Source organism: Procambarus clarkii, chromosome 42 (genome assembly GCF_040958095.1).
Source record: "Procambarus clarkii isolate CNS0578487 chromosome 42, FALCON_Pclarkii_2.0, whole genome shotgun sequence".
NCBI classification, from domain to species: Eukaryota; Metazoa; Arthropoda; class Malacostraca; order Decapoda; family Cambaridae; genus Procambarus; species Procambarus clarkii.
This window is the reverse complement of record NC_091191.1, coordinates 3247284-3272250: the sequence shown is the minus strand read 5'-3', so window position 1 is coordinate 3272250 and position 24967 is coordinate 3247284. Positions and strand designations below refer to the sequence as shown.

Below are 24967 nucleotides of genomic sequence, written 5' to 3'. Positions count from 1 at the left end.
GAGTCTCCAAGCTTAGAATCCCAGAGTCTCCAAGCTTAGAGCCCGTGAGCCCTAAAGCGCTGCGCCCACTGCCAGGCTCCCACATTAATCTAGTGGGAGTGAGGCGTGGAGCTGGCCCAAGAAGAGGTGCGCTACATGCGCTTCCATTAGCGAGAAGAGCTTATGCTAGCGGTAAGAGATGCTGATGTGAATCCTTAATTACTTAAAACCAGAACGGTTTTAAGTGCCTTGAAAAGCATAGGCTAGAGGGTGTGCGGGCGCGCGTACGTGTATGTTCTCACCGAGTTTAGCTTGCTGGGTTGACCATCAGCTCTTGAACCCCGCCTTTCTTGTTGTCGGTAAACTATTGCAATGACTCTGTAGCCTCCTGTTTCCTATTATCATATACGCTTTTAAAGTTGTGAATAGAGCTAGCCTCATCTAACTCATTCCACTCACAACTCTAACACTGTTAAAGTTTCTTTAAATTGGTATATTTCTGATGTTAAACTTTGTCTACTTTGGCAATTCCTCTGTGAATCTTTTATATCGAGGTCATGTCATATTTGTCCCTTTCGTCAGTGTTGTAAAGTGCCTTCACTCATTCCTCATATTCCAACCCTCTTAGTTTCGGGTCCAGTCTAGTGGCAAACCTCTGGATGTTTTCTATATTGCCTGTGTGTGTTTGAGGCGATGTAGAGGCTGCGTATTCCAGTCCCCTCGAGTTATTGCTCTTTGCTATATGTTTCGCTTTTGTCCGATGAACAGAAAAGTTACAGCCCCGTTCCTGTGCCAGGTACGTCCACTATGGGCTCACCATAGCCCGTGCTACTTGGAACTTTTTCTTGCCAGTAGCTGAATCTTAAACAACAACAACAACGCCCGATGAACTTTAATGATCAATTATCGGTTAACAACGTTTAAATAGTATGTAAGTCCATAATTTTTAATATAAATGTGTCTAATTTGAAATCAATAATAATAAGTATTATTTAAATTTTGTTTCTGATTTGATTACGACGTAGTCAAAGAGGCGCGCCGGAGCCTAACCGATCTCTCAGTGTTTACGCCGACATATTGTGGAAACATCCGCTCGCGTCCTTCACCTATATTTTACCATTTAGAGCGGTAGAACGTCAGCAACTGGTGGCAATCATGAGTGTAACGCGTTCATCCAGTGTTGGTGCTCCCCTCGTATCCTAAGACAACCAGGAAAACTACCAGTTTAGTGGAGAAAATTCAAGTGTTATATTCCTCTGGCGTTTGTGTACATAGGTGTCGGCCCGGCCCTCGACGGCTGGCTGTGTTTGAGTACTTAAAGAAAGACTATAGTGAGAACTCAATGCTGTTAAACATCATTGCAAACTATATAAGTGCTTTTGAGTGATTTAAGAGTCGTTGTAACAGCCTGTCGTCATCAATTAGGGCTAAATGCTCCTTAATCCGGTCATCAAACCACCCTTATATGAATGGAAAACATTGAACACACGACTTACAATTGATGTCATATACTTTTCTCGTAAAGTGCTTCGTTTACGTCCTCTGCTTGAACCGCGACTACTGCAAATTGCCAACAAAACTTAACCATCTAATGTATTTGGGTTTGGCCGCCGCCTGAATGAGCCTAGCCTGAGGACAGGTTGTGTTGTAATCTGCAGATCATCAGGATGACTAGTGAAGCTGTGAGTGTATACCAGAATGACTATTGAAGCTGTGAGTGTATACCAGGATGACTAGTGAAGCTGTGAGTGTATACCAGGATGACTAGTGAAGCTGTGAGTGTATACCAGGATGACTATTGAAGCTGTGGACAACAAGGCAACATGGTCCTTCCTCAACATCTACTCCTTACAGCTGTCTCTGGTAAGTAATCCTTTATTAGACCAGGACTGTAGGCTACTCTTTTTTTTGTCATGTATTTTTGGGCATAATTTGAATTTTTCCGAGACACTATACCATTGAATGAGCAATTTGGTTTACATTTACAGCGTTTCGATCTGAATCCATGTTTCCAGCAAGGCGTAAATAGAGGGATTACGCATCTGGTCTTACGTTGATAGTGTTCAAAGTTCTGAAGCTTCCTTGTGTTTGTAACAGAATGTTTGGTTGCTTTGCATATGTTGCTGATATTGAGTTGATATCTGCTTCAGGTATTGGGATGACGTTGTGTGTGTGCGTGTGTGTGTGTGTGTGTGTGTGTGTGTGTGTGTGTGTGTGTGTGTGTGTGTGTGTGTGTGTGTGTGTGTGTGTGTGTGTGTGTGTGTGTGTGTGTACTCACCTAGTTGTACTCACCTAGTTGTGTCTGCAGGATCGAGCATTGACTCTTGGATCCCGCCTTTCGAGCATCGGTTGTTTACAGCAATGACTCCTGTCCTATTTCCCTATCATACCTGGTTTTAAAATTATGAATAGTATTTGCTTCCACAACCTGTTCCCCAAGTGCATTCCATTTCCCCACTACTCTCACGCTAAAAGAAAACTTCCTAACATCTCTGTGACTCATCTGAGTTTCAAGCTTCCATCCATGTCCTCTCGTTCTGTTACTATTCCGTGTGAACATTTCGTCTATGTCCACTCTGTCAATTCCTCTGAGTATCTTATACGTTCCTATCATGTCCCCCCTCTCCCTTCTTCTTTCTAGTGTCGTAAGGCACAGTTCCCTCAGGCGATCTTCATACCTCATCCCTCGTAGCTCTGGGACGAGTCTCGTTGCAAACCTCTGAACCTTTTCCAGTTTCATTATATGCTTCTTCAGATGGGGACTCCATGATGAGGCGGCATACTCTAAGACTGGCCTTACGTAGGCAGTGTAAAGCGCCCTAAATGCCTCCTTACTTAGGTTTCTGAATGATGTTCTAACTTTTGCCAGTGTAGAGTACGCTGCTGTCGTTATCCTATTAATATGTGCCTCAGGAGATAGATTAGGTGTTACGTCCACCCCCAGGTCTCTTTCACGCGTCGTTACAGGTAGGCTGTTCCCCTTCATTGTGTACTGTCCCTTTGGTCTCCTATCTCCTAGTCCCATTTCCATAACTTTACATTTGCTCGTGTTGAATTCTAGTAACCATTTCTCTGACCATCTCTGTGTGTGTGTGTGTGCGTGCGTGTGTACAGAGAAGAGCAAATGAGGGTGATGGATCGACAGAATCTAAAGTGGCAACTCATAAATAAATCAATTAATGAAAGGAAAGAGGTGAAATGCTAAACGGAAATATCATCAATTTCGCATCGAGATGGAAAGCAGCGGAGACCATCCATAAACGCTTTGACACCTGTGTTCTCCTGGTCACCGTCACTCCCAGCCTCGTCAAAGATAGGTCACACACACACACACACACACACACACACACACACACACACACACACACACACACACACACACACACACACACACACACACACACACTCTCACACACACACACACACACACACACACACACACACACACACACACACACACACACACACACACACACACACACACTGCATAATGCATTAGGCAGTGATGTGGTGGAGGCAGACTCCATACAAGTTCAGGCATGTCAAACATGCGGTCCTTTGCAAGCACATCTGCGGCCCGCATAAATGATACTGTAATTTGGTCATTTAACGGCCAAAATGGAAGTTTTTATAATTTAAACTATCACATTTTAATAGATTTCAAAAGCACAAATTACAAGGTTAACAAACTCATCACTCAGTTGTATGATGACATCAATTGCTTCATTACAAAACTATGCTTATGGAAGTCACTGTTGTCAAATGAAAATTTAGTTCATTTTCCTAAGTGCAAAGAGCTGAAAAACAATGCCAATACTGAGTCTGTACTTAGCTTTACTAAGTATGACAGTCACCTGGAATTGTTGTCAACGGAATTTCAGAAATGATTTCGTGATTTCTCATCTTTTGAACACCACTTTGCAGGCGATGAGTCACAATAACGTGGCTAAAGTATATTGACCAGACCACACACTAGAAGGTGAAGGGACGACGACGTGTCGGTCCGTCCTGGACCATTCTCGACAATCGACTTGAGAATGGTCCAGGACGGACCGAAACGTCGTCGTCCCTTCACCTTCTAGTGTGTTGTCTGGTCAACACCACTTTGCATCATTCTCAGCACCATTCACCATTGATGTTGCCAAGGCAGAAGAAAGCCTGCAGATAGAATTATTAGAAATGCAGTCGGATCCTACACTCAGAGCAAAGTATCTTGAAGTGGAGGAAACCTGGTTTCTTTTCATACTTTCCTGAAAAGCTTAAAAACTTCAGAAAGTTTGCCTCAAAAACGTCTCAGAGAACAAGGCTGACTGATCAACACTTGTCATTTCTGATCTAAGTGGGAGCTGCACAGACATTTCAGCCAGACATAGCAAAAATTGTCATTAAAAGAGGTGTCAAGCCTCAGGACAAAACACTAAAAATGATTGAATAGTCGTAAATAAATGTTTATTTCGAACTGTTGTAATTTGTGTACAATGTATTTTTTCTGTTGCATAAAAGTCTATGTTGCCGTTTAAAATTTAGATTTTTTCTTTTGTTAAACTGGCTAGCAAGCCGCTAAACCGCTAGCTAGCAGCTAAACCATATGTATGCACATTGTATGTTTCTAAGTTTAGGTAATAAAAGTATTCTGCAATAATTTGTATTAAATGACTTCAATTAGTTGTGGTGTGTGGCTCTCATGACATCACAAATATGGCCCATATGGCCCTCGGGGAACCCTCAGTTTGACATGTCTGCGTCATACACAGTTTCAAATGTAAATATGATAGAGTCCAGTAGGCACAGGAATCTGAACACCAGTTGATTGACGGTTGAGAGGCGGGACCAAAGAGCTAGAGCCAGAACTCAACGCCCCACGCCCCCCACAAGCACAACTAGGTGAGTACACTATGAAAAGCCTATATAATTCACCCTGGACATTAAGTTAATGTAATGTTGAGGACCTGTGAATTAATTATTCTAGAATTAACCAACCATAAATTATTTATAATAATAAGAATAGCGGTACAAACAATATATATGTAATAGTAATATAATACCAATACTAATATCACAACTATTACAAATATTAAGACTAGTAAAATAACAACACAAATAAAAATATTTGAAAATAATAATACTAATGTTAATTGTAATAAAATAGTTTTCGTATTCAATCATATTGATGACAGTTGTATGACAGTGTGCAAAAGGTAAGGAAAAAGCCGTAGCACAAGACAGTCACGTCTGAGAAAGCCTAACAAAAGACTAAAATGATATTTAAGAGGCGGACCAATTATTTCCGTTTTTTACGCCATCTCTCGACTATTGGCCTCGTAGCACGACCTTCACTGGATGGCAATTATTTGGCTACACAGCCAAGTCTTATCATAATTATCTCTTCAGTTACCTTTTTTTTATTTGGTCTCCCTTGTCCAAATAAATAATGGCAAGGAGGGTCGGAAGGAAATATGACCCGCATTATTCCTTTGCTCTTCGTGTGTGTCAGTCCCTCCTCTCTCTCACCCCTTCTGCCTCTCCTCCGGCGCCCCACACAGCAGGAGGCAGAGCAACAAGTGGACCATTGTGTAGAGACCAATTGACGCGGCTGGTCTTTCCCACCTTTCCCACCCTCTACTAATGGGCCACAGTCGCCCCTCATCGTTCGCCCCTCTAAACCATTCGTATAGGCCAACTTGGCGACACCAATAGCCTAATGCTCTTGCGATAGGCTTGGTCAAATTATTCACTAGACATTATATAGCCAAGAAAGCTCGTTTTCTGTTTGTTAAAACCTTACATTTTTTAGGCTAAGATGTTTAACCTTCGGTTAGGCTGTGTTTTGATCAGTTAGGCTAGATTTGGTGGGTTTGGTTAGGGTTAGATAAGGTTGGGTAAGGTTAGGTTAGGTTATATAATACGTTGTCGAACCGTCTAGTGTATAATGTGACGTATCCACACACACATTCTCAAGTCAAATATTATTAACGTCGAACTAATTTCGAAATAAGGTGATAGTGTTTGATGTAAAAACTTTGCCTGTTGTTGACGTCTCCTCCCTGCCCCTATTAGGTCTCTCTGGGTCCATATGTTGATCGTTAAACTCCAGTCAATACGCAAGTTCAGTCTCCCACAGATGTCCCAATAATAAGTAAAGTTTTAGAAATCATTGCGAGGCTTGAGCAGAGTGAAGGATATGGCAAATGCATATATATATATATATATATATATATATATATATATATATATATATATATATATATATATATATATATATATATATATATATATAATATATATATATATACAAAATATAAGTTATATAAATGTTTGAAGTTCCAAATAATATATACGGCTTATAATCCATGCAGAACAACGCACAATTCTAAGCCATTAGGAGGTGGTTAAACGTGCACGACAACATGCGGGTGTTCGTCAATACATGAATGAATGCAGATAGCGGTAAACATTGGCTGTGCATCAGCATCCAGCCGTCGATACCCCGCTGGCAATTATCATACTGCTGGTACCCTCACCTTCGCTCGCACCCTCTCCTGTGTGGGAATCTGCGGGTACTTTGTGTGTGTGTGTGTGTGTGTGTACTCACCTAGTTGTGCTTGCGGGGGTTGAGCTCTGGCTCTTTGGTCCCGCCTCTCGACCGTCAATCAACAGATGTACAGGTTCCTGAGCCTATTGGGCTCTATCATATCTACACTTGAAACTGTGTATGGAGTCAGCCTCCACCACATCACTTCCTAAAGGCGACGTGTGTGTGTGTGTGTGTGTGTGTGTGTGTGTGTGTGTGTGTGTGTGTGTGTGTGTGTGTGTGTGTGTGTGTGTGTGTGTGTGTGTGTGTGTGTACTCACCTAGTTGTGGTTGCTGAATCGAGTTTCAGCTCTTGGTATACGCCTTTCCACCTCTTGGTTGTCTAATACAACGATTCCCGACCTACGTATCACCTATATTTTTGAAATAATGATCTTACAACCTGCTCTTTTAATTTATTAAAACTTCCTACAATTCTTGCGGAAAAAATCCTAACATTATGGTTTATTTATTTCCTAGATTTCCACCCCATGCTCTCTTTTTCGATTGGCATTTATTGTGAACAATTCCTCATTCTTTTCTCTTTCAGTTCCCCTTAGTATGTTACACGTCTCTATCATGTCTCCTCATATTTCTCTCGGTCTCTCTCCTCTTTTTTCTTCCTAGATACGTAAGGTCCTACTCTTTCAGGCTTTCTTCACACCCCCATCTTTCGTAATTTTGGAGCGAGCCTCGTTGCAAGCCTATAAAGACTAAACCTTTTCCAGTGACCTTAACTGCTCATTGAGGTTGTTGAGGCTCCACGATGATATATGACCGATCATATATGTAGTGAGGTAGTTGCCTCGTAATGTAGGTTACTGAATTACGGTCTGAAGTGTCGCCAGTACGACGGTATCCTAATGCCGTCACCAGAATTATGCCTGGTGGTTTTGTCGACTCCCGGAGGTCTTCTTCTCGAGGACCCGCGGGGTTGAAGACCTCCGTGGGTCCTCTCTTGAGAAGCTGGATACCTCCACCGCCGTGCTGGCCTCGTCAGCCCACCTCCCGGAAGCGTGGGCTGCAGCCCACCAAGGAACACCCTGACACCCGACCTTCTGTTTCCTCATTCCCTTGTCTGGGTTCACGAGGCTTCCGTCCGTCGACCTTTGGCTGGGCTGCGCGCCCACACTCGCCTGTACACGCACACACACACACTCACATGTACACGCAGACACACACACACACACACACACACACACACACACACACACACACACACACACACACACACACACACACACACACACACACACACACACACACGAGCGTTCCTAAGACCTCAAAAACCCTCGTTTGTTCAGTAGAAATCCAGGTTGCAATCCTTTGGACCATGTCGTGGCCTGGTTGTCTGGGGCATGTGCCTAGGAATATTCAGCGTATAGGTCTACGGATTTTCTCATTATTATCATTATTATTATTATTATTATTATTATTATTATTATTATTATTATTATACTGGCCAACATACGTGTCTTTTTGTCCAGACACCTGGACAAAAATGTAATAATATGTAGCTGGCCTCAAGTGTGACCGGTTTCAGTACCGGGCATGAGGACAAAACGGATCCAACGCCTGCAGTAAGGTATAACCGGTTGCATTTTTAACCTAGCTGGTTCCAGTACTTCCCTAAAAATACTATATAGGAGAGAGACTCTCTTCCCGTGCTTGCAGTCACAGTTTGATGGACCTGTTGGGGACTGGAAGGTGGTAGCGGGGTTCCCTGTAACCAAAGACCAGGGGGCCAGATTCACGAAGTAGTTACGCAAGTACTTACGAACGTGTTCATCTTTCCTCAGTCTTTGAGGGCTTTGGTTACATTTATTAAACAGTTTACAAGCATGAAAACTTGCCAATTAACTGTTTTTATTGTTATAAACAGCCTCTTGGTGCTTCGGAGCTCATTAACTGTCTAATAATTGTAAACAAAGCCACCAGTGATTAAAGAAAGATGTACAGGTTCGTAAGTGCTTGCGTAACTACTTCGTGAATCTGGCCCCTAGGTTATTAGTATGTTTTCCGTACAGAGGTAGCCTTAACCTGACTGATTGATTGACACCCGTCACACACTGACATACCAGGATGTGCTGTACACTGACAACAGTATCACTCGACACTGGAGTACATTTGAGTGCACAATCACTCGACACTGGAGTACATTTGAGTGCACAATCACTCGACACTGGAGTACACTTGAGTGCACAATCACTCGACACTGGAGTACACTTGAGTGCACAATCACTCGACACTGGAGTACATTTGAGTGCACAATCACTCGACACTGGAGTACACTTGAGTGCACAATCACTCGACACTGGAGTACATTTGAGTGCACAATCACTCGACACTGGAGTACACTTGAGTGCAGAATCACTCGACACTGGAGTACACTTGAGTGCACAATCACTCGACACTGGAGTACATTTGAGTGCACAATCACTCGACACTGGAGTACACTTGAGTGCACAATCACTCGACACTGGAGTACATTTGAGTGCACAATCACTCGACACTGGAGTACACTTGAGTGCACAATCACTCGACACTGGAGTACATTTGAGTGCACAATCACTCGACACTGGAGTACACTTGAGTGCACAATCACTCGAGACTGGAGTACACTTAGTGCACAATCACTCGACACTAGAGTACACTTGAGTGCACAATCACTCGACACTGGAGTACACTTGAGTGCACAATCACTCGACACTGGAGTACACTTGAGTGCACAATCACTCGACACTGGAGTACACTTGAGTGCACAATCACTCGACACTGGAGTACACTTGAGTGCACAATCACTCGACACTGGAGTACACTTGAGTGCACAATCACTCGACACTGGAGTACACTTGAGTGCACAATCACTCGACACTGGAGTACACTTGAGTGCACAATCACTCGACACTGGAGTACACTTGAGTGCACAATCACTCGACACTGGAGTACACTTGAGTGCACAATCACTCGACACTAGAGTACACTTGAGTGCACAATCACTCGACACTGGAGTACACTTGAGTGCACAATCACTCGACACTCTGACCTCATCAACTGATGGACAAACTGTATTTAACTGATTATAACAAAATTCGAACAAAAAAAAATCAAAATAAAATATGAGTCCAGCATAAATAATTTTGAATTTTATGGATATAAATATTTATCATTTTAATTTCTAGAAATGTATTTGATGAATATTATAAAATAAAAAAAAAAGATTGTGTTGAAAATTGTGGTTCAGTTCAGTCAACCAGAGGAAGTGAATAGCTGATAGTTGTTTAGTTTCGACAAATGTGCTCTTCTTGAGGTTATCTTGAGATGATTTCGGGGCTTTAGTGTCCCCGCGGCCCGGTCCTCGACCAGGCCTCCACCCCCAGGAAGCAGCCCGTGACAGCTGACTAACTCCCAGGTACCTATTTACTGCTAGGTAACAGGGGCATTCAGGGTGAAAGAAACTTTTGCCCATTTGTTTCTGCCTCGTGCGGGAATCGAACCCGCGCCACAGAATTACGAGTCCTGCGCGCTATCCACCAGGCTACGAGGCCCCCTTGTGGCAGGAATTTGTACATCTATAAGGGAGAATGTCTGTCTGTTTGAGGTTAGGAGTTCGACGCTTGCGGCTAGCCTCACGAAACTTTGCAGGGTGGTGGGTCTGGGGTACGGGACGAACATGTAGAGTGGTCAGGATCGCCAGAGTTAAAGACAGTCGCGCCTCGTCCGGTAAAGTGGTCAAAGCTAACTTACTTTATTTATAAACAAATAATTAACACGGATGATTTGTAAGTGAGACGCAACGCTCGGAACGGCTATAATAACTGCAAGCAAATCAATGCCACAGTTATAGTCCCGTTCTTGTGCCCTCTAAGTCCACAACGGGCTCACCATAGCCCGTGCTACTTGGAACTTATTGTTCCGAGTAGCGAATCTTAAACAACAACAACAACAATACCACATGTGAGGCTTAACCCATTAGCCAATGATCGTGTGCCTAATCCACCCGTTCCTCAGGCTATGTTTGCCCAAGCGGTTGGTGGCTGATGTCAAAGATGCATTCAACAGTACTTAACAAACTGTATAATCATAAACGGTATTGTATCAACTGTATATTAATACTGTATTATGATTTTGTATAGAGTCAGGCTTAGGTTGGGTTTGGTACTCACCTATTTGTGCTTGCGGGGGTTGAGCTCTGGCTCTTTGGTCAATTTCTGTTGACCAAAGGTGTTTAATTTCTGTTGTGAGGGAGTTTGTGAGGCGTTTGACATTCTCATAGACACATCTGCCTGGTTAAGTGAGCGAGGGGTGTGTAGGTATGGCGTGTGCGTATCTGTAGGGGTATTAGTGCACACCACCTGGCATATACGCGTGTATAAAAAGTTATATGCGCGGAGCGTGCGAGCGAAACCTTTTTTTTTTATGCATAGTGTAGTTGGTTCTTGTATAGAGTAAAAGAATAGGGCCAGGTGTGTATGGGGAGGTGAAGGACCTCTTCCTGTCCCCCTCCCTATTCTCACAATCCATCCCTTCCTCTTCACTATCTGTTATTCTCCTTGCTCCGTTTCTGTAACTCTTTTTAGCACCTTTCTTTCCCTATACTGGTCGCTGTTATCAAGGTTCTGCAAGCTCTTCCATTACTCCTCTTATATGACAATTTCTTCCAGTCATCAACCACGTCAACCATTCCCCTTCCACTCAACCCCTCCCCCCCTCAACCTTCCCCCTCCTCTCATTCCTCTCCCTCAACTCTTCCACTCATCCTTGTTCTTTCACTCGTGCACTCACCTACTGTCGCACTTCAGTGTACTCACATACTCTCACACTCACCTTCTCTCTCTCCCACACACACACACACACACACACTAGCTACGAGGGGGCCTCGTAGCCTGGTGGATAGCGCGCAGGACTCGTAATTCTGTGGCGCGGGTTCGATTCCCGCACGAGGCAGAAACAAATGGGCAAAGTTTCTTTCACCCTAAGTGCCCCTGTTACCTAGCAGTAAATAGGTACCTGGGAGTTAGTCAGCTGTCACGGGCTGCTTCCTGGGGTGTGTGTGTGGTGTGGAAAAAAAAGAAAAAAAAAAGTAGTAAACAGTTGATTGACAGTTGAGAGGCGGGCCCAAAGAGCAAAGCTCAACCCCCGCAAAAACACAACTAGTAAACACACACACACACACACACACACACACACACACACACACACACACACACACACACACACACACACACACACACACACACACACACACACATACTCCATACACTCGGCTTCTCCTACATATTTATACTCACACGCATGCTCACACTCATATGTACTAACTCACACACATACTCCCACATACTCGCCACTATATACTCGACTTCGTATGAATAGGAGCTTCGTCGAATATATAGAAACTGCTTCGTATTGACAAGAAGCTGTGTCGTATGGACTGAAGCTCTGCCTCGTACAATAGTGTGGGCTTCGTGTGGCCCAATAGCTTCTGCTGCTTCATTTATTCTTTTGTTATTAGTAGGGGGAAGCCATCATCAAGTTAAATGAGAGAACAAAGCAAGCATTCAGGAAAGGGGAGTATGGGAAAATAAGAGAGTTCCCAAAAACCAAGGAACGTGAACTATCAGGAGGAAAGCGCCAAGCCATTACGACTATATAGCCCTAGGAAAGGATCAGGATAAGGCGTTGGGATGGGAAGGGGGGGGGAAGGAATAGTGCCCAATTCCTTGGACGGTCGGGGGATTGAACGCCGACCTACATGAAGCCAGACCGTCGCTCTACCGTCTAGCCCAAATGGTTGGAAAGCAACGTGTCTCGTTCCACAACTGCGAGAAATTGAGCGACTGAAAGACACGCGAGAGCCCCGAGGAGACATGATAGCGACATGTACGATTCTTAGGATAATTAATAATGTGGATAAGGTGGACATTTTGTATGGCAAAGAATATATTACAAGAAAACGCTTTAATACTTAAGGCGAGGAGTTACAGGGAGGCAAGGAAGACATAACATAAAAGTAGCGAGGAAATGGGATGAACTAGCGGGAGATTTCGTACAAACAAACACAATATTAAAGAAGAATGACAAGAAACGGGAAAAAGGTCACTGTATTAGACCTCAACATCTGGTAAAGCGGGGCTAAGGAGCTACCACACCAGCTGTAGGTGAGTACACGTAGGTGAGTACACGTAGGTGAGTACACGTAGGTGAGTACACGTAGGTGAGTACACGGAGACACACACACACATGGCACCAGTTGATTGACAGTTGAGAGGCGGAACCAAAGAGCCAAAGCTCAACCCCCGCAAGCACAAATTGATGAGTACATGCGATGGAGGCTGACTCCATACACAGTTTCATGTAGATATGATAGAGCCCAGTAGGCTCAGGAACCTGTACACCAGTTGATTGATAGTTGAGAGGCGGAACCAAAGAGCCAGAGCTCAATCCCGCAAGCACAACTAGGTGAGTACAAGGAATAAGTGGGTGGAGGGGTTCCTTTGACAAAGAGCAGCTGCACCTGAAGAATCTTGCCTTCCCTTAGGGGGATGCACTGGCTCCTGATACACCATCTTGAGACCTTCTTCCTCATTCCATCCTCCCCTCCCTCCCTCTTCTTCCACCTTACATTCCATACTATTTCTCATTTTTTGTTTCTTGAGTTCCTTCCTGCCTTTTCTGATTCACTAGATACTCTTATCCTAATGATTCACTCACCGTACAGTTAGCAATTGTTGTTTGTTGGTTTAGATGTAGCTACTCAGAACGAAATGTCTATGTAGCACGGGCTATGGTGAGCCCGAAAAGTTAGCAGTTACTTGTGTATATATATATATATATACTTTTTAATAGTGAGGTGGTGATGGCGAGTTGTGGTGGTGTTGAAGGGTTGTGGTGATGTAGTTGCTAGTGATGAGTGATTGCTAGGGAGGGGGAGGGATGGTTATGAGGAGAGAGGGGGGGGGGGTTGCCAGGTGTGGTGGTTGCCATGGCTGGTGGCTGCCAGGGGTGGTGGTTGCCATGGGTGGCAGCTGCCAGGGTGCCGGTTGCCATGGGTGGCAGCAGGTATCAATGCATTGACCACACCAACAAAAAAGGAGTAGGAGCAAGAGCAGAGACCCCAAACACAAGAGTGGCAAGCTGCCTGCCACCTGCCACAACCGGTTGCCAGCACACACCTTCAGCTGCCGCGGGGTGGATGGAAGCTGGCTGCCTTCCTATACAACACCATAATAACCCTATCCTCAGCTGTCCTCCCCCTTCACCCACCAACGTCACTCAACCATACTCATCTATATGAGTATACTCATCCAGTATATTCTGTATATCAACGTATATTACGGTCGCCCGGCTCGTGACGGCGCTGTGACGTCACGGGGAAGGTAATCACAGCGTGTGTGTAGGTGCACGTGCGCGCGTGTCGCACCTGCCTGCCACGTGCTGCACCTGCACGCTAAAAATCCCCTTGTGTCGCAGCGACGGAAGACCGGAAACTGCTTGCCGAGGTTGACGGAGGGTGCAGGTGGGCGGCCAAGATAATGTGGGCTCTGTAGTGGGAAGCAATACGGGCGAGATTCCAGTGTTTGTTTTTGCGAGCATGGCGGGAGGGAGGGGGGGGGGGGGGAGGGTGAAGGAGCCGACAGGAACAGATGGCCAGGATGGTGTTGCCATCTCGCGGCTTCTCCTAACATTATTCTCCCTCGCTACAGCTATTCTGCCTCTTGCACGCCACCACACGCACACGCAAACATGAGCCGTGCACGCAAAACAGGCACGAATGCCAGGGGGAAGCAACTAGCATCAATAGAAGCCAGGTGCGGTAAGCAGGGGTTCCTTGCTGGGGAGGGGGGTGTGTGGTGTGGTGTGGGGGGCCATTGAGGTGGGTGAGAGAGGGGGAAGGACGCACACCTGGTGGTTGGGCAGCAGCAGCAGCAGTAGTAGTGGGCACCACACACACACACACCCCCCCCCCCCTCTCCCCCCGCCTGGGGGCACACAATACCCCAATTCACCACTCTGGATCACCGCTTACAATCACATCCAATTCACCGCCTCCACCTGCCTCGTTTGCTGCCCCGAACACGTGGGAAACTTCCTTTTGTAGTGAGCCGAGAGAGGCAGCTGGTGTTTGGTAGGCGTGGCAGTTGGCAGTGCCCATTGCTACCACCAACAGTCAGGGTTGCCTGGATTACGCTCACTGCGCATACACACAGCTCGTGTAGCAGAGATCTAACCGGATTTAACATTGCTTTTCAGAAAGCCATCTCTTTGTGGCTGTAATTTCTCAAACAATAATATCAGGAGTCCGGCCGCTGGGTATATTCCTCCGCGCCTTGCTAACTTGTTGTATTATTTAGTCTGGTATACTTCATACATCATCATACACATCAAAATAAGCTGTATTTTTCGACACTCATGCTAATGTTTATAGTAGAGATAGAGTGGGCAGTGGTTTAAGGGTTCACGAAAGGTCTGTTGGCACAACAGACCTAAACAACAGACCCTAAACAACAGGTCTGTTGGCTCAACAGACCTAAACAACAGAGCTAAACAACAGGTCTGTGGCTCAACAGACCTAAACAACAGACCTAAACAACAGAGCTAAACAACAGATATGTTGGCTCAACAGACCTAAACAACAGACCTAAACAACAGAGCTAAACAGCAGAGCTAAACAACAGGTCTGTGGCTCAACAGACCCTAAACAACAGGTCTGTTGGCTCAACAGACCTAAACAACAGACCCTAAACAACAGGTCTGTGTTTAGGGACCCGGTGCCCGGGAAGGGAGAGGGACCACCTTCAGCCCGCACCCTAATGTAGGTACCATATCCTTAACTCCATTTCATCAGAACATTTCATAAAAACGAAACAATGGCAGAACCTTATCTCGCAGCCTAGAGCATCCCGCCTTGAGCAGTGTGATGACGGGAGATAACCTAACTCACAGCTCTGAGTGCCCAACAGGCTCCAGACTTTCTGCTGGCAGCGTCTACGTCTGTAACGAACATCTAGCACTAGAAATCTAGGAAACCTTTCCAACAATTCCCTTCCATTGGATCTGAGCTCCTCAGCTCCTGAGACAAGGATGCCATAAGCTTTCTCAGAGAATTTGGGTTCTAGGCTCATTAACACTACCAGAGACCCAAGAGCTGCCAGCTTCCCGTTTCAGTGCTTCAGGCAAATATATGCTCTATTGTCTTCACCGAGGCTCTGTAGCTCTAGGTATACATTGACGTGAATGAGAGAATGATCCTAAGAGGGTCTCGCCGTGTATACATTTCACTTCTCTGTTACTTATGTTGACCCATAGTACGTTGTGCTACGTGAACTGAATGTCACGTAACATTAGAGTCTAACGTAACGTAATATTAACGTCATGCCGTAACATAGGGGGAAATACCTTCAGATATTGTGAGGAGAGAGGCTGGTGACGTCATGTACAGGCCTCTCAGCCTCTCTCTCTCTCTCTCTCTCTCTCTCTCTCTCTCTCTCTCTCTCTCTCTCTCTCTCTCTCTCTCTCTCTCTCTCTCTCTCTCTCTCTCTCTCTCTCTCTCTCTCTCTCAGGGGGAAATACCTTCAGATATTGTGAGGAGAGAGGCTGGTGACGTCATGTACAGGCCTCTCAGCCTCCAGGTGTTGTGAACTTCTAGATAGGGACAGAACCTAGACAAACTCTAGACAAGCTCTAGACAACCTAGGCAAACTCTTGAGAAGCTCTAGACAAACTAGACAAACTCTAGACAACCTAGACAAACAGACTAGTTTAGACAAACCTCACCTAATGTGACCTTCATACCACAAATAAATAAGGTAGCCTAACCTAGCCTAAAATGACTTCCATACCGTATCTAAGCACGGTAGCTTGTTGGCCGTGTATATATATATTCAAATTATTACCGGAAAATTACGAAGCTTAATTGATCATTATTATGTTCAAGGTATAATTACCCGCCTCGGAAGGTTCTCTTGTGAAGAGTGATGGTAAACAGACCAACTTCTGTCCCGGAAATTATCGATCAATTCGACAATTATCTTTCACCTGTCATCTCATGAATGTAAACAAAGATGGCTCCGCCCTCTGTGTAGCGGCGCTTGGGTGCTCACGCGTTCCAAATGGGGCTGTGTTAGACTTTCTCATAGGCTCATTTTCTCGTTAGACCTTTAGGCTTACCCGCTGATGGAAAGGTTATATGGTGGATGCATTCTACGCTCTCACCTGTCATTTGTCTGTCCTTCCAGCCTCCCTTTGTCAGAGCTGTCCCATATACTCTTCTCCTTTACTGTGAAATAATGTACAGAAGCGGATAGATTATCTACTTGAGAATGGTCCAGGACGGACCTGACTTGAGAATCGACTTGAGAATGGTCCAGGACGGACCGAAACGTCGTCGTCCCTTCACATTCTAGTGTGTGGTCTGGTCAACATACTGCAGCCACGTTATTGTGACTCATCGCCTACATACAGAAGCGGAGTTAGAGGTAAAGGAAACGGGGGAATTTATAGTCATATCCTGAACTTGAACCCTAAATCACCCTCCCCCTCGCTAGCCCTATCCTATCCTATCCATCCCTGCTTAATTCCATCCTCCTTCAACCCTCTTTCCATTCCCATCAATTACACGACATTCTGTTTGTTATCAACACCCATCATACCTCACCCTATTTACATACCGCCCATTGCCTCCACCACCCTTCACCCTATTCGCTGGATAACCCGCCACCCTATTCTACAATTCCCATTTAACCATCACTTTATTCTGCAGCACCAGTCTTCCCCAAATTACCCAAGCACCTATAAGCCCCTATTTGACTATACGGCCCACCAGCCCTCCCCCATATTTCCCTTTCTCATCCTCTCCCATTCCTCCAAAACTACTAGTACCTCTCACCCCATTCTCCTACATAACCTCTCACCCCATTCTCCTACATAACCTCTCACCCCATTCTCCTACATAACCTCTCACCCCATTCTCCTACATAACCTCTCACCCCATTCTCCTACATAACCTCTCACCCCATTCTCCTACATAACCTCTCACCCCATTCTCCTACATAACCTCTCACCCCATTCTCCTACATAACCTCTCACCCCATTCTCCTACATAACCTCTCACCCCATTCTCCTACATAACCTCTCACCCCATTCCCCCCAATAAAGAGCTATCAAATCATCGCACTCAATAACCCCACAACATTTCACCCATTTTCACCATTACCCAACCACCCTCCTAGCAGCTACTCAGTATTTCATCTGTCTGTCTTTAACCCCCATTACATACCCTCACCATCCCCATCACCCCCGACCAAATACCCCATCCCCCATTACCCCCCCCCCCTGGCCCTCCCTCTCTCTCTCCCCTCAGTGTATGCCTCACCTACCTGTCATCTTAATTAGTACCTGGAGCTGTTGGTCATTACCCGTGGTGCAGCCTTGCCGCCCACTAGACCTGCAGCCTTGCCGCCCACTAGACCTGCAGCCACGCCCGTACGCCCGTACGCCCGTACGCCCGCACGCCCACCCGCTACAGATCCTGATCTGTAATCCCTGAAATTACTGAAAGACACAGCGGCTATAAGAGATTATGCATAGCTGAAGCACTTCACATTAAACAAACATCATCTCATTAAAAAAGTCATCTCTCTCACCATCACACAAACACACCAGTTGCCTTTATTACACCAGTTAATTGACAGTTGAGAGGCGGGACCAAAGAGCCTAAGCTCAACCCCCCCCCTGCAAGCACAACTAGTTGAGTACAACTAGGTGAGAACACACACACACACACACACACACACACACACACACACACACACACACACACACACACACACACACACACACACACACACACACACACACACATTGTGTTCCCTTCACACAATTTATTACATATATTCAATCAATCTCAGTTTACAAGCTCAATTGGTAATTAATTCAATATGTGGAATTCTCTGAATTCAATTGACGTTCCACCAGCTGCCTGACGGACGCATTTTGGCTTCCACAATATGACTTGGATATTAGCAGTTACGCCAGTTATTAGAACTTTCATTACTGTGAATTAAAATCAGTGTTACCTCCATTATTATTATTATTATTATTATGCAAATTAGTTTTAATGATCTAATATCTGTAACTACATTAATTCTTTTGGTTTAGGAACGGGAGGAAAGCATAGGAGGATGCAGGTGAATGCTTTAAGTCATAATGGGAAAAATTGCAGCTCTCTCGCGGTTATCTTATCTTGAGGTTATCTTGAGATGATTTCGGGGCTTTAGTGTCCCCGCGGCCCGGTCCTCGACCAGGCCTCCACCCCCAGGAAGCAGCCCGTGACAGCTGACTAACTCCCAGGTACCTATTTACTGCTAGGTAACAGGGGCATTCAGGGTGAAAGAAACTTTGCCCATTTGTGTGCGGTAGCCTAATAACCTGTATATTCTGAGTTTGTATTTTTGTCTATTTTGCTGTTAGTGATTATTTGGTAATAGGGTGAGATCTAGTGTCATGGGCGGCCGGGGGGAACTACCTGTGAACTACCCACTATATGTAAACAATGTACAAACACAGGTAAATCCCCAGGTTGATTAACAGTTGAGAGGCGGGACCAGAGAGCCGAAGCTCAACCCCCGCAAGCACAACTAGGCGAGTATAGGTGAATCAGAAAAAAATAGCGGGAGATATAGCATTAGTAGCAAATACAGCTGTATAAGAAACCTGAAAGGAAATACAGCTGTATAAGAAACCAGAAAGGAAATACAGCTGTATAAGAAACCAGCAACAAATACAGCTGTATAAGAAACCAGCAACAAATACAGCTGTATAAGAAACCAGCAACAAATACAGCTGTATAAGAAACCAGCAACAAATACAGCTGTATAAGAAACCAGCAACAAATACAGCTGTATAAGAAACCAGCAACAAATACAGCTGTATAAGAAACCAGCAACAAATACAGCTGTATAAAAAAAACTGCAACAATTGCAGTTGTATAAAAGACCAGCAGGAATTACAGCATTAACTACCAATAAAGACAGCATAGCCACACTCAGGAGCAGTAAGGCAGTATTAGTATCTGGAGCAGCAGCAGCGGCAGTAGAAGCAGCAGCGGCAGTAGCAGCAGCAGCGGCAGCAGCAGCGGCAGTAGCAGCAGCAGCGGCAGTAGCAGCGGCAGTAGCACCAGCAGCAGCGGCAGTAGCAGCAGCAGCAGCAGCAGCAGTAGCAGCAGCAGCAGCAGCAGCGGCAGTAGCAGCAGCAGCAGCAGCAAGTAGCAGCAGCAGCAGCAGCAGCAGCGGCAGTAGCAGCAGCAGCGGCAGTAGCACCAGCAGCAGCAGCAGTAGCAGCAGCAGCAGCAGCAGTAGCAGCGGCAGTAGCACCAGCAGCAGCAGCAGTAGCAGCAGCAGCAGCAGCAGCGGCAGTAGCAGCAGCAGCAGCGGCAGTAGCACCAGCAGCAGCGGCAGTAGCAGCAGCAGCAGCAGCAGCGGCAGTAGCACCAGCAGCAGCGGCAGTAGCAGCAGCAGCAGCAGCAGCGGCAGTAGCAGCAGCAGCAAAAAGCAGCAGCACCATCAGCATCAGCAGCTCGGCTCGGTAATATAATTTATATAGCCCCGTTAACAGGGAGGGAAAAGGCGTGGAGTGTGTTAACGCCACTACGCCCCGGTGCCGCCAATTATGCCGGCGGCCAAAGCAAATCCACAAGAGCCGCTGCAATCAGTCGCCTTTATGAATGTCCAATGACAGCATTCGTTGTTGGAGAGTTGGTGGAGCGTGGAATAAATGCTAGGGGATGGGGGGTTGGGGGGGGGGGGTATTCTGTGCTTGGTGAAGGGGGGGGGGGGAGAAGCTGGGTGTATGGGATTTCTGTCTGGTGGATAATGGGTAGGACAAGAGGCACCCATTTAGGCAGGATTGTTCCCACCTGTATTGTGGGGGTGGTTGGTGATGGTGGGACTATGGACTATTAGATAATAGTGGATAGCTTTGAGAGGCGTGACAATAGAGTGAGGAAACAAAAACACAGAAATACAACTATACAAGTTGTATATGTATGTTAATACACAAGTATGTGTATTCTCAACAGTATCTTGGCAGGAGTTGGGACTTCGGGTCTTGGGGTCCCAACTTTCACTCTCAAATTAATTGCTGTAAATGAGCAAATCCACAAGAGCCGTGACGAGGATTCGAACCTGCGTCCAAGAGCATCCCAGACACTGCCTTAATCGACTGAGCTACGACAGGGTTAAAAGGGTTGAAACCGAAGTTCTACTGAACTTCCAGTAAGTTCAGTAGAACTTCGGTTTCAACCCCCTTTAACCCTGTCGTAGCTCAGTCGATTAAAGCAGTGTCTGGGATGCTCCCGGACGCAGATTCGAATCCTCGTCACGGCCCTTGTGGATTTGTTCATTTGATGCATCACGTTAGTGTGATCTCTGTGTATGTGATAATTGCTCTGGTCTCTCAAGAGCTGTCACATCTATATTTGTAGCTGCGCTTGATAGCCTAATCTCCTAAACTGAAAGTACTTTTATTAACTATTTGGTGGAAAGTACCAATGATGGACCACCAGAACGCTGACTTTTGCATTATTGAATTTGGAGAAGCAAGAATCTTGTTCTTATCCGCAACTTAAACAAAAGACCTAATCTAATGTCTCCTAGCAATCTCAGGCCTAATGCACGCTCTCTTAGACCTAATATAGTACGTATTTGTGCTATACAAGGCCTAGGAATATTTCAGTTTGGTTTTTAGCTTTATTTTTTTCATGTCTCTTATATTGAACTAACAGTACAGAGCGGTTTAATGGTCCATCACTACAAATTGGTAGTGATGGACTTTATTCTATTTCAGGAGGATGGGGTTGGTGTATGGAGTCTGCCATCACCTATTTAACCCATTCCATGTGTCCAATTTGACAGGGACAGAAATACTCAATGTGGTTTTACTTAATTGTTTAAGTCCATTTTATCCTGTCTAATCTGTCCTTACACTGTCTATTCCTCTGATATATATTTGATGTTATCAGCGTGTCATGTCTAGTGTGATTGGTCTGTCTTCGAGTCATCTCAGGTTTAGTTTTGCTATTTGTCGTAATTGGTATCTGTGAGTTAGGGCAGGTGTCTCCTGGCCTGCCGCACATGTCATATCTCTCTCTCTCTCCTCTCTCTCTCTCTCTCTCTCTCTCTCTCTCTCTCTCTCTCTCTCTCTCTCTCTCTCTCTCTCTCTCTCTCTCTCTCTCTCTCTCTCTCTCTCTCTCTCTCTCTCTCTCTCTCTCTCTCTCTCTCTCTCTCTCTCTCTCTCTCTCTCTCTCTCTCTCTCTCTCTCTCTCTCTCTCTCTCTCTCTGGCTGAGTGAACAGTGCTCGGGGGCTCGTAGTACTATGGGCCCGGGTTCGATTCCCGGCCGAGGACGAAACAAATGGGCAGAATTTCTTTCACCCTGATCCCGCTGTTCACCTAGCAGTAAATAGGTACCTGGGAGTTAGACAGCTGCTGCATGCCGATTCCTGGGGATGTGAGTGAGTGTGCGCGGGTGTTTGAGAGAAATATATATAGTAGATATAATAGAGGAAAATAGATGATTAGAAAGGCGGAATCCAAGAGCTAAGAGCTCGATTCTGCAGACACAAATAGTAAATACACTCATATTTAACAATGCCTACAAGCAAATGAGATTCGTGGACCACTATTGATGGACTTGGTTTTTGGTATTGTTTAGGTCTACTACGGTATGGCTGGACATATTGTCCAGGTCTACTACGGTATGGCTGGACATATTGTCCAGGTCTACCACAGTATGGCTGGACATATTGTCCAGGTCTACTACTGTATGGCTGGACATAATGTCCAGGTCTACTACTGTATGGCTGGACATAGTGTCCAGGTCTACTACGGTATGGCTGGACATAATGTCCAGGTCTACTACTGTATGGCTGGACATAGTGTCCAGGTCTACTACGGTATGGCTGGACATATTGTCCAGGTCTACTACGGTATGGCTGGACATATTGTCCAGGTCTACTACTGTATGGCTGGACATATTGTCCAGGTCTACTACTGTATGGCTGGACATAGTGTCCAGGTCTACTACGGTATGGCTGGACATATTGTCCAGGTCTACTACTGTATGGCTGGACATATTGTCCAGGTCTACTACGGTATGGCTGGACATATTGTCCAGGTCTACTACGGTATGGCTGGACATAATGTCCAGGTCTACCACAGTATGGCTGGACATATTGTCCAGGTCTACTACGGTATGGCTGGACATATTGTCCAGGTCTGCCACAGTGTGGCATGACATATTGTCCAAGTCTACTACGGTATGGCTGGACATATTGTCTAGGTCTACTACGGTATGGCTGGACATATTGTCTAGGTCTACTACGATATGGCTGGACATATTGTCCAGGTCTACTACGGTATGGCTGGACATATTGTCCAGGTCTACTACGGTATGGCTGGACATATTGTCTAGGTCTACTACGGTATGGCTGGACATATTGTCCAGGTCTACTACGGTATGGCTGGACATATTGTCCAGGTCTACTACGGTATGGCTGGACATATTGTCCAGGTCTACTACGGTATGGCTGGACATATTGTCCAGGTCTACTACGGTATGGCTGGACATATTGTCCAGGTCTACTACGGTATGGCTGGACATATTGTCCAGGTCTACTACGGTATGGCTGGACATATTGTCTAGGTCTACTACTGTATGGCTGGACATATTGTCCAGGTCTACTACGGTATGGCTGGACATATTGTCTAGGTCTACTACTGTATGGCTGGACATAGTGTCCAGGTCTACTACTGTATGGCTGGACATAGTGTCCAGGTCTACTACTGTATGGCTGGACATAGTGTCCAGGTCTACTACTGTATGGCTGGACATAGTGTCCAGGTCTACTACTGTATGGCTGGACATAGTGTCCAGGTCTACTACTGTATGGCTGGACATAGTGTCCAGGTCTACTACGGTATGGCTGGACATAGTGTCCAGGTCTACTACGGTATGGCTGGACATAGTGTCCAGGTCTACTACGGTATGGCTGCACATAGTGTCCAGGTCTACTACTGTATGGCTGGACATAGTGTCCAGGTCTACTACGGTATGGCTGGACATATTGTCCAGGTCTACTACGGTATGGCTGGACATAGTGTCCAGGTCTACTACGGTATGGCTGGACATATTGTCCAGGTCTACTACGGTATGGCTGGACATATTGTCCAGGTCTACTACGGTATGGCTGGACATATTGTCCAGGTCTACTACGGTATGGCTGGACATAGTGTCCAGGTCTACTACGGTATGGCTGCACATAGTGTCCAGGTCTACTACTGTATGGCTGGACATATTGTCCAGGTCTACTACGGTATGGCTGGACATATTGTCCAGGTCTACCACAGTATGGCATGACATATTGTCCAGGTCTACTACGGTATGGCTGGACATATTGTCTAGGTCTACTACGGTATGGCTGGACATATTGTCTAGGTCTACTACGATATGGCTGGACATATTGTCCAGGTCTACTACGGTATGGCTGGACATATTGTCCAGGTCTACTACGGTATGGCTGGACATATTGTCCAGGTCTACTACGGTATGGCTGGACATATTGTCCAAGTCTACCTAATACAATAAAGTTACAACCAATTTCAGGGATTGTAACTTTATTATAAATAGGAATCTAAGTAACACAGGTGCCTCTAATTTAACATTTCTTAAAGTAAGCAGCGTAAACCGCAGTTTACCCCTGCAAGATAACCCACCACTGACCCCTGGAAGGGAGACTACAAACACAGTTTACCTCATAATAGAGATGAAGACTCACATATGGAATAGCTGTAGAGAGTGGTGGTGGTCGAGGGGGTCAGTGAACCAAGGGAATAGAAGGAGATATTTGCAACGAATGTTTAGTAATTGCCATGACTAACACCTGCTGACACCTGGCCAGAAGTGTGTGTGTGTGTGTGTGTGTATGTGTGTGTGTGTGTGTGTGTGTGTGTGTGTGTGTGTGTGTGTGTGTGTGTGTGTGTGTGTGTGTGTGTGTGTGTGTGTGTGTGTGATGAAGACAATGATATAATTTGTACTCACTTTCTCTTGCTGGTTTTAAGGTTCTTGCTATTTATATTCATTTTAAAATTGATTGCCTTCTCTTTCTGGTAATTAAGCTGTTAATCTCTCTCTCTCGTTCGTGTCTTCTGGTCCGTTAGCCAATCAGATCAGCAGACCTGACCTGTCCCTTTCCCCCCTCCCAATCCCCCCACCTTCCCAATTCCCCCTCCCTCCTCACTTTTCACCATATGTGGTGAATCACCCAGTTTTATCACTTGAGGTGATTAGCCTTATACAGGTAGCCATGACTCTCCCTTTCACAGCCTTCCCCCCCCCCCAAACCCCAACCCCCTCCACAACCCCCA

The 24967-nt window shown here is 45.6% G+C and overlaps 1 long non-coding RNA gene across 1 annotated transcript in view; it reads left to right on the top strand.

Annotated features, from left to right (window-relative positions):
- Window positions 1–1077: 1077 nt before the first annotated feature.
- LOC138373354 (uncharacterized) overlaps window positions 1078–24967 on the top strand; it is a 26864-nt gene continuing 2974 nt past the window's right edge. The window contains exon 1 of the long non-coding RNA XR_011231161.1: window positions 1078–1842. This is a non-coding gene — a long non-coding RNA (uncharacterized lncRNA). The remainder of the gene's footprint in view (window positions 1843–24967) is intronic.